Source organism: Trichechus manatus, unplaced genomic scaffold (genome assembly GCF_000243295.1).
Source record: "Trichechus manatus latirostris isolate Lorelei unplaced genomic scaffold, TriManLat1.0 scaffold00160, whole genome shotgun sequence".
NCBI lineage: Eukaryota > Metazoa > Chordata > Mammalia > Sirenia > Trichechidae > Trichechus > Trichechus manatus.
Window position 1 is genome coordinate 160,317 of NW_004444096.1, and position 11,480 is coordinate 171,796.

The 11,480-nt window shown below is 36.9% G+C and overlaps 1 pseudogene; it reads left to right on the forward strand.

Annotated features, from left to right (window-relative positions):
* Positions 1-1,631: 1,631 nt before the first annotated feature.
* The window catches only part of LOC101347031 (ankyrin repeat domain-containing protein 26-like), a 21,595-nt pseudogene continuing 11,746 nt past the window's right edge, over positions 1,632-11,480 (forward strand).

An 11,480-nucleotide genomic window follows, 5' to 3' on the forward strand; every position in this document is an offset into this window, starting at 1 on the left:
CTATGTCATTCTTTAACAACATCAAAAATTATCTTCATTTGGTTTGTATTTCCTTTCTGCCTCCTTTTTTAATCTATAAAATATATCATTCATACAAAAATATACGTATGACTTACAGAAGAAGAGAAAAATGAATAATCGCGTTTTTACGACCCAGATAAAACAAATGGAATATTCCTAATGTCTTTGAAGCATCCAACATGTCTTCCTAAACAAATAATTTCTTTTACAAGGATCAGCACAGAGCTGGTTCGTATGCGGCAGAGGTTAAAGATGTCCCACATGTCCAACTTTTCCAAGCTTCTGTACCACTCTTCTCATCTGTAACATCAACTACTCTCTCTCCCCTCGGTACTCTCCTTCGCATCTTTGGGTTCCCTAATTCACTGTGACTTCTCACAGAACTCATGAACTGTGTAAAAGAAATGGCTCATGCAGTTGTGGAGGCTGGCAAGTCCCAAATTTGTGGGTCTGACATAGGCTTCTCCCTGGCCCTCAGTCTCTGCCCAAGGGCACTCAGCTTTCTCACTGTGTGGGCTGGGAAGCCCACTGCGCCGTCTTGCAGGTCTCTCCTGCTGGTCTGTCCTTCCTTGGTGGAGGTGGGCCCTACCTTCTGCTCTGGAATTGGCTCTCTTTTAAGGCAAAACTGACCAGTCCCCTTGGTGGGCCACAATTATCTTATTTGCACAGCCCCGCCCAATCGCCTGGGTGGGAGTTACAAGACCATGGCAAGAAAGCTCACAGTAAGTAATTCATCACAGTGCACTTTCTGTTTATTTCTTGAGTCCTTACATTTGTTCTCAAATCTGATCAATATTTTTCTCTCATTTCATTCTTTCTCTTCATTGTTTTGCAACTCTTTTCATTTTGTTAACATTGTACTAGCAAAGATCTCTAGATCTCTTAACACAGTGTTTAAGAAATTGTCACACATTCTCTCTCTGCTGATTTCCTTTCTTCTAAAGCTCTATTTCCTTTCTTCTAAAGCTCTGTTTCCTTTTCTCCTCACTCAGTCTTCAATGACTTTTCTTTCCTTTTTCATTTTCTAATCTCAATAATTTTGATTTTTTTTTTGGCATGTACATTCTCCTCTTCCTGTAGACTGTGGTTAACAGGTTAACTGTATTTTTATGTCTTTTCAGAACTTTCATATATACTTTTCTTCTTACTGTTGGTTACTGATCTCTGGATAATAAAAAAAAAAAAACCCAAACCCATTGCCTTCGAGTCAATTCCGACTCATAGTGACCCTATAGGACAGAGTAAAACTACCCATAGGGTTTCAAGGAGCAGCTGGTATATTTGAACTCCTGACCTTTTGGTTAGTAGCTGAACTTTTAACCACTGCACCACCAGAGCTCTTCTCTGTGTAATAGCTCCTATTTAATAATAGCGTAACGTTTTATATTAACATACTAAAATGGATATTATGTATAAAAGCTCTTTATATAGTTGTATTATTAACCCTTTACCTGCCATATATGTCATAAAAGTCATAGGCATAGTTTTATTTACCTAGGACTTTAATTTAGTTGGAGCCTTGGTGGTGCAGTGGTTAAGAGCTGGGCTGCTAACGGAAAGGTCAGCAGTTTGAAACCACCGGCTGCTCCTTGGAAACCCTACGGGGCAGTTCTACTCAGGCCTATAAAGTCACTATAAATCGGAATCGACTAGATGGCAATGGGTTTGGTTTTTTGGTTTTTAATTTAGTGAGTATGCTTTCAAGTAATGTTAGCTGGAAACAAATGAGAGAGGTCATAATTTATAGGTTGTTTCTCTTATATGATAGAACAGAATCTCTGTTTAAATAATTATTAAACATTAACTCTTAAAGAACTTGACTTACTCCTTATGTACATTTCTGCAGATTTAAGAAACTATTAAAAATGACACGGAAGAAGTTAAATGAATATGAAAATGGAGAGCTTAGTTTCCGTGGAGATTTGATTACTAATCAAATTGAAATGGGTATTCAGATGGCTATGCTAAAACATAAGGTAATCTTTAATCTATTTTGGGACAAAAATCACTTAATTTTGGGAAATATAAATCACTCAATACTTTGAGCAGTGTAATAAAGTTTTTTCTACTACTTTTATATACTTGATACAAAGAAAAGGACAGCTTTTTGATATATCATTTTTATATTAAAAAGGCATACATGTTGTTATTCTTTTATGTCTTGACCCTGGCTAGTAATCTAAAGTCAAGCAGTACAAGACCCCAAATCACTATCACCAAAACAAAATTTTTGTTTGGTAACAGCTTTATGGAGATGTAATTAGCATATCATACAATTCAACAATTTAAACTGTACAATTCAATGACTTTTATTCTATTAACAAAGTTGTACAGTTGTACAATCATTACCATAATCAATTTTAGAATATTTTCATCATCCCCAAATGAAACCTCATACTCTTTAGCTATCATCCCCTAATCTTTCCTCCCCACTTCCCCCAGCTTAGACAACGACCAATCTACTCTTTGTCTCTATGCTTACAGATTTGCCTGTTCTGGACATTTCATTTATAATTGAATCATATAATATGTGGTCCTTCTAACTGGCTTCTTTCACTTAGCATAATATTTTTAAGATTTATCCATGTTACAGAATGTATTACAACTTCATTTCTTTTTATTGTTCCATAATATTCCTTTCTATAGATGTACCACATTTTATTTATCCACTCATCTGGCTAATGAATATTTGGGTTATTTCTACTGTTTGACAATTATGAAGAATGCTGCTATTGTGAACCTTCAAGTACAAGTTTTTGTGTGGACTTGTGCTTTCATTTCTCTTGGACTTATACTTAGGAGTGAAAGTTCTGAGTCTTATGGTAACTGTTTAACCTTTTGTGGAACTGCTATACTTTTTCAAAGTGGCTTTACCATTTTACATTTCCACTAGCAGTCTGTGAGGTTTCTGATTTCTCCACATTCTTGCAAACACTTTTTATTATCTGTCTTATTGATTATAGCCATCTTAGTGAGTGTGAAGTCGGATCTGATTGTGGTTTAGATTTGCATTTTTCTGTTGTCTAATAATGTTGTACTTTGTTTCATGTACTTATTGGCCATTTGTATACCCTCCTTGGAGAAATGTCTATTCAGTCAATTGCCTACTTGGGTTATTTGTGTTTTTATTATTGAGTTGTAAGAGTTCTTTATATATCCTAGATACAAATCCCCCATCAGATATATTATTTGCAAATATTGTCTCTGAGTCAGGGGCCTGACTTTTCACTTTCTTGATGGTATCCTTGGAAGTACAGAAGTTTTTAATTCTTACGAGGTCCAGTGTATTTTTTTCTTTGGTGACTTGCAGATTCGGTGTCATATCTAAGAAACCATTGGCAAATCCAAAGTCATGAAGATCTATGCCTATGTTTTCTTCTAGTATGTAGTTTTAGCTCTTATGTTTTGAGTTAATTTTTACATATGGCATGAGGTAGGGATACAACTTAATTGTTTTGTATATGGCTATCCAGTTCTCCCAGCACTATTTGTAGAAAAGACTATTCTTTTCACATTTAATTGTTTTGACACCCCTGTTGGAAATCAGTTGGCCGTAAATGTGAAGGTTTATTTCTGGATTCTCAGTTCTTTTCCATTGACCATTTTGCCAATCCTTATGCTAGTCCCAATCACATTTTATGAGAACTGTTTCCCAGTCATCCTGTATATTACCAGTTCTCTTGGATAATAATAAACAGTTAGTATGGTGGAAAGTCTTTAGCTTTACTCCTGTGGAAACTTTTTACTTTTTGAAGGAGCCTATGGCCACCTTCAGCCCTGCTGACTCTGTGATGATGGGAACTCTGAATTATGTATAATACAAGAATAGAATCCATTCTTTTTCTTTTCCCCATTCAAACCTTTTGTCATTCCCTTTAGGCCTCCCTCTTCACTCTCATTTCCTTCAAATCTTGGTCACAGAATCTGCTGACTCAGTCTACTACTTACTTCATTATGTTTATTATTAATTAAGTCATTATAATTTATAGAATCCATACATTTCACCATTGAGGAAGGAGAAGATTAAATCTGGGCTGTCAGCTTTCCTCTTTGGAAATCTAGCAAATCCATCATCTTGCGGTTCACATTTATGTGTTCTTTTGACCTGGTACTTGTGTGTAACACTGGAACCAATCCTCTTGGTACAGACCCTACGTTCTTAGAAATCACAGTTCCCTGTTTCCATCTTTCTTTTTTTTTTTAATTGCTGTACTTAAAGTGAAAGATTACAATTCAAGTTAGTCTCCCATACAAAAATTTATACATACATTGTTATGTGACCCTATTTGCTCTCCGTATACTGTGACGGCACACTCCTCCTTTTCACCCCTGATTTCCCGTGTCCATTCAACCAGTTCCTGACCCTCTGTGCCTTGTCTCACCTCCGGGCAGCAGCTGCCATTTAGTCTCATGTATCTACTTGAGCTAAGAAGCACACTCTTCACGAGTATCATATTGGGTCCCGTAGTCCAGTCTAATCTTTGTCTGAAGAGTTGGCCTAGGGAATGGTTTTAGTTCTGGGTTGACAGAGAGTCCAAGGGCCATGCTTTCTGGAGTTCCTCCAGTCACAGTAAGACCGTTAAGTCTGGTCTTTTTACTAGAATTTGAGTTCTGCACCCCACATTTCTCCTGCTCCATCAGGGACTCTCTGTTGTGTTCCCTGTCAAGGTGGTAATTGGTGGTAGCTGGGCGCCATCTAGTTCTGGTCTCAGGCTGATGAAGTCACTGGTTTATGTGGCCCTTTTTGTCTCTTGGGCTACTACTTTCCTTGTGAGTTTGGTGGTCTTCATTCTCCTTTACTCCAGGTGAGTTGGGACCAATTGATGCATCTTAGCTTTTAAGACCCCAGATGCCACTCACTGAAGTAGGATTGAAAACATTTTCTTAATAAGCTTTGTTATGCCAATTGACCTTGACGTCCCCTGAAAGCATGGTTCCTAGACCCGTACCCCTGCTGCTACGTCCCTCAAAGTGTTTGGTTGTATTCAGGAAACTTCTTAGCTTTGGTTTAGTCCAGTTGTTCTGACTTTCCCTGTAGTGTGTTCTGTCCTTCCCATCACCTAAGATAATTCTCGTCTACAATCTAGTTAGTGAATAACCCTCTCCATCCCTCCCACGTTCTTAATGATCGAAGAATGTTTTCTTTTGTGTTTAAATCTTTTCTTGAGTTCTTATAATAGTGGTCTTGTACAATGTTGTCCTTGTGTGACTGACTAAATTCACTCAGCATAATGCCTTCCAGATTCCTCCATGTTATGTTTCATGGATTCATCAGTGTTCCTTATTTTTGCGTAGTATTCTAGTGTGTGAATATACCATAATTTCTTTATCCATTCATCCGTTGATGGGCACCTAGGTTGTTTACATCTTTTTTCTGTCATAAACAGTGCTGCAATGAACATGGGTGTGCATATATATGTACCCATCTTTCTTTACTTAAACAAATAGAAAGGAATTCCTAACTATATATCTCAGTACATAATTCACAGAAGGTATATTTCAGTCCATTCAAACAAAATTTTCAAGAGTGCAGCACTTAAAAATCAGGTAGTCTGCAAGCAATTTATTACAGACAAATTAGTAATTTGAATTTCAGAATTTCAAAGCCAATCTGTATGATATGGAGAAGTATTATGGTACAACATAAAGATGAATTGGTCTTACCTCTCTGTGCAAACAAGCTTGAAGTAAGGTCAGCAAGAAATTGTATATAATTTCTTAATATTCAGAGGACATTAGCATTAGCTTTATTACTGAGAAGATTAAAAATTGTACTACCATAGAAATTCTGAAATACAGCTGCATGCAGCAGTTCTTTGGTACTTAGTCCTAATCATGAAAATGAGTTTCCATGGTCTTTGCTATATGATCTAAGCTGTTTGTTCTATGCTTCTTTTCAGAAGAAATGACCTGTGGCTGCACCTAAGTAGTTTTCTCAGTCTGCTTTCCTGTCTGTAGAACTTCTGAAGTCCAAAGACCTCTTTCTGTTTTGTACTATCTTGGTCTCTTTTAGTCCAAGCTAGAAAGCAGTGTTTCTGCTACTACAATTCCCTTTAAAACTTTGTGAGTTTTCCTATGAATTTTATTGGAGTTCATCCCATTAGAAAAGCCACCCTCAGAAAATTTTTTGAGATAAGTTCTTCTCCACCTTGAACTTCCTGTGAAGCTATCGTAAGACATTGCCCTTAAGATTCTTACATCCTTAAGATCTCTAAGGAATTTGGGCTTCACCCTGTTTTCCTGACAGCACCCTGGATTTGACCTTAGCCAGAAGCCATTTCTTCATTTTAACATGGTTTGACATGTAGAGAAGCTGTGAACAAGAAACAGATTTTTGAACTCTGTGAGTCCTGGTTCCTTTATGTTTAACGATCTTCCTTTAGCTTATCTCTCTCCTCTAATATTTTACTTTCAGCTGATTTGTAACAAGAGTCTCCTTTCCTTCAGATTTTCATATTGTTTTTTGACTTGCCTTTAAGCCCTTCCTGTCAGCCTCTTCTGGGGCCGTCAGGCGCCCACTAGCAGTCTCTTGGAGGCCCTTTTGGCTTTCAGTCATGCTCTTCTCTAGGTCCTCTCAGCTTCTGTCTACATCTTGGTCCGAAAGCCATTCCTACATGCTTTAGGGTTTTGTTTTCGTTTTAATGGCAGCATCCTACCCTCTAGTATCAGTGCCAGTTACTTATTGCTACAGAATAAGCCACCTCAAAACTTAGTGTCTCAGAACAACATTTGTTTTGCTCATGAATCTGCAGTTTAGGCAATGCTCAGTGGGGCCAGCCCATTTCTTCTCCAACCTTAAAATCGGTGCAGGGGAAGAGGAAGAGACTTTCTGCTTAAGGTGACTTACAGTCATTTTAAAGAGGAAAGACATATGAAACAATCGTGGAAAAATGAAAGTATAAAATCAGGTGCAAAATCTGTGTGGCAAAAATGAGGACAGTAAATATATTTTTTGTGACTCCTTGTGGTTTTAATTTTATCTCGATTTTCTGATTAATTCAGGTGTTCACATTCTAAGAATCTACTATAATAAGAAAACATTTTATTGCATTTAATTTATTTTAAAATTTGATATTTGCTTTGAGTTAGACAATTCTAAGCCTATTTCCTTTATTACCAAACTATATGATTTTATTCATGCAAATTCATGATCTTACAGCAAAACTAGAAACTTCACCTTCAAAATGTCTACATCTAGATGCAAAAAATCAAGCTCCTAAACAGGAGTTATTAGCTGTGAAAGCAGTACAAAAGAAATGTGAAAAACTAGAGAAGAATAAAAAGAAGTTGGAACAAGAAGTAGTAAACCTCAAAAGTCATCTAGAAATCAATATGATAGACCACGCTCAAATAGAACAGTATAAACGGGAGATTGAAGAAAGAGCAAGGCAGGACATAGTAGAAAATCTAAAAGAAGTCAGTCTGTTTTTACAGGTTACCTTATTTATCTGTAATGTGTTTTAATTCATTTTATTGCAAATTGTATGTTGGATATATACACTGTATGTGTTTCCTTTACTTCCCTTTCAGCAATTTGTTTTGTAGATTTTTAGAAAGAAGGTGGCATTCGTTTCTCCCTTTAAATATGTCAGTTTCCATCACTATTGATCTTTGAAATAATGATTCTCATTAGGGAATCGACTGTATTATGAAGAGTAGTTGGCATAAAACAAGACTATTAGGAGGAAAAGAAAAAAGTTATAATTAAAAAAAATGTACCATACTCTTGGATTATTCTTAAATTATATTGTTCCATTTAAAAAATTTCGATTGATTCTGTTATTCTTTGAATTATCAGATTACATGAGTAATAACCTAAGAATGATTCAGCCTTTTTTATAATTCAGATAGAAGTCAGTTAATATTGATGATAAGTATTTTAAACTTCAGCTTCCTTTTTTTACATATTTAGAATTGCTCTCTGAATCACTGACTAAAAACTGAAGGAAACAAATACAGTATACTTTCAAGTTATAATTTAAAAAAAAAAATTTTTTATTGTACTTTAGGTGAAGGTTTACCAAACAAATAGTTTCTTATTAAACAGTCAGTACACATATTGTTTTATGACATTGGTTAACAACTCCACGACATGTCAACACTCTCCCTTCTCGAACTTGGAGGACTTTTTTTTTTTTTTCTGGTGAAAATATACATAGCCAAAGATACACCATTTTAGAAATTTCTACATGTACAATTCAGTGACATCGATTATATTCTTCCAGTTGTGCTGCTATTCTCACTATCCTCTTCCAAATTATTCCATCCCCATTATCTTCAACTCACTGGCCCCTAAGCTTCCTATCAAACCTTTTGAGCTGCTGTTGTCAATTTGATCTCACATAGACAATTCTTTTTTTTTTTGTACCTTAGATTAAGGTTTACAGAACAAATAGTTTCTTATTAAACAGCACATATATTGCCTTAAGACAATGGTTAACAACCCCACAACATGTCAACACTGTCCGTTCTCAACTGTGGGTTCCCTATCACCAGCTTTCTTGTCCCCTCCTGCCTTCTAGTCCTTGGCCCTGGACTGCTGTGCCTCATTAGTCCTGTTCTGTTTTATGGGGCTGCCCAATCCCCAGCTGAATGGGGAAGTGACTTCACCACTGAGCTAAAAGTGTGTCCAGGGGCCGTACTCTGGGGGTTTCTCAAGTCTGTCAGGCCAGTAAATCTGGTCTTTTTTTGAGTTAGAATTTTGTTCTACATCCTTCTCCAGCTCTGTCCAGGACCCTCTGTTCTGATCCCCGTCAGAGAAGTCAATGGTGGTAGCCGGGCACCATCTAGCTATACTGGGCTCAGTCTGGTGAAGGCCAGGGTAGATGTGGTCCATTAGTCCTTTGGACTAATCTTTTCCTTGTATCCTGTTCTCTTCATTTTCCCTTGCTCCTGAAGGGGTAAGACCAGTGAAGTATCTTAGATGGCTGCTCACAGGCTTTTAAGACCCCAGACGGTACTCACAAAAGTAGAATGTAGAACATTGTCTTTATAAACTGTGTTATGCCAACTGAGCTAGCTGTTCCCCGAGACCATGGTCCCCACAGCCCTCCGCCCAACAATTCAGTCCCTCAGGGAGTTTGGATGTGTCTATGGAGCTTCCATGACCTTTCCTTGTACAAGTTGTGCTGGCTTCCCCAGGATTGTGTACTGTCTTACCCTTCACCACAGTTACCACTTGTCTACTGTCTATTTAGTGTTTTTCCATCCTCACTCCTCTGCTGCCTTATAACTATCAAAGATTGTTCCTTTTTGTGTGTAAACCTTTTCATGAGTTTTTACAGTAGTGGTCTCATACAATATTTGTCCTTTTGTGATTGACTTATTTCACTCAGCATAATATCCTCCAGATTCATCTGTGTTATGAGATGCTTCACAGATTCATCATTGTTCTTCATCATTGTGTAATACTCCATTGTGTGTATGTACCATAGTTTGTTTATCCATTCATCTGTTGATGGGCGTCTAGGTTGTTTCCATCTTTTTGCTATTGTGAACAGTGCTGCAATGAATATGGGTGCACATATGTCTATTTGTGTGACAGCTCTTATTTCTCTAGGATATATTCCTAGGAGTGGGATTGCTGGATCATATGGTATTTATATTTCTAGCTTTCTAAGAAAGCGCCATATGATTTTCCAAAATGGTTGTATCATTTTGCATTCCCACCAGCAGTGCATAAGGGTTCCAATCTCCCCGCAGCCCCTCCAACATTTGTTATTTCCAGTGTTTGATTAGTGCCAGTAATGCCAGTGTGAGATGATATCTCATTGTAGTTTTAATTTGCATTTCTCTAATGGCTAGTGATCACGAGCATTTCCTCATGTGTCTATTGACCACTTCAGTGTCTTCTTTGGTGAAGTGTCTGTTCATTTCCTTTGCCAATTTTTTAATTGGATTATTTGTCTTTTTGTTGTAGAGGTGTTGGATTTTCCTGTAGGTTTTAGAGATTAAACCTTTGTCTGAGTTGTAATGTTCAAAAATTTTTTCCCTGTCTGTAGCTTCTCTTTTTACTCTTGTGGTGAAGTCTTTTGATGAGCATAAGTGTTTAATTTTTAGAAGATCCCAATAGTCTAGCTTATCTTCGGGGGTTTGTATGTTGTTGGTTATGGTTTGTATCCTGTTAATGCTGTGCATTAGGGCCTCTAGTGTTGATCCTATTTTTCCTTCTATGAACTTTATAGTTTTTGGCTTTATAGTTAGGTCTATGATCCATTTTGAATTACTTTTTGTATATAGTGTGAGGTACGGGCCCTGTTTCATTTTTTTGCTGATGGACATCCAGTTTTGCCAGCACCATTTGTTAAAAAGACTGTCTTTTCCCCATTTGATGGACTTTGAGCCCTTATCGAAGATCAGATGACCATAGCTGGATGGATTTACATCTGGGTTCTCAATTCTGTTCCATTTGTCAATGTGTCTGTCGTTGTAATAGTACCAGGCTGTTTTGACCACCGTAGCTGTATAGTAGGTTCTGAGGTGAGGTAGTGCAAGTCCTCCTACTTTATTCTTCTTCAGTAGAGCTTTACTTATCCGGGGCTTCTTCCCTTTCCATATAAAGTTAATGACTAGTTTTTCCATCTCTTTAAAGAATGTTTTTGGTATTTGGAGCAGCATTGCATTGTATTTGTAAATTGCTTTGGGTAGAATTGTCATTTTCACAATGTTGAGTCTACCTATCCATGAACATGGTATGTTTTTCCATTTATGTAGATCCCTTTGGGTTCCTTGCAGTAGTGTTTTGTAGTTTTCTTTGTATAGGTCTTTTACATCCCTGGTTAGATTTATTCCTAACTATTTTTTTTTAGGGGCTATTATAAATGATATTGTTTTCCTGATTTCCTTTTCATCATTCTCTTTATTGGTATATAGGAATCCAACCAATTTTTGTATGTTTGTCTTGTATCCTGCTACTCTACTGAATCTTTCTATTACTTCCAGTAGTTTTCTTGTGGAGTCTTTAGAGTTTTCTACGTATAGTATCATATCATCCGCAAACAGGGACAGTTTAACTTCTTCATTACCAATTGAGATGCCCTTTATTTCTTTTTCTTGCCTTATTGCTCTAGCTAGGACTTCCAGCATAATGTTAAATAGGAGTGGAGATAAAAGGCATCCTTGTCTTGTTCCTGTTCTCAAGGGGAATGTTTTCAGCCTCTCTCCATTGAGAATGATGTTGGCTGTTGGTTTTATTTTTATATAGATGCCCTTCATTATGTTGAGAAATTTCCCTTCTGTAACTATTTTTTGAGAGTTTTTGTCAGGAATGGTGTTGGACTTTGTCAAATGCCTTTTCTGCGTCGATTGAGATGATCGTGTGATTCTTATCTTTCATTTTATTTATGTGGTAGATTACATTGATTGATTTTCTAATGTTGAACCATCCTTGCATACCTGGTATGCATCCTACTTGGTTGTGGTGTATTATTTTTTTGATATGATACTGAATTCTATTGGCT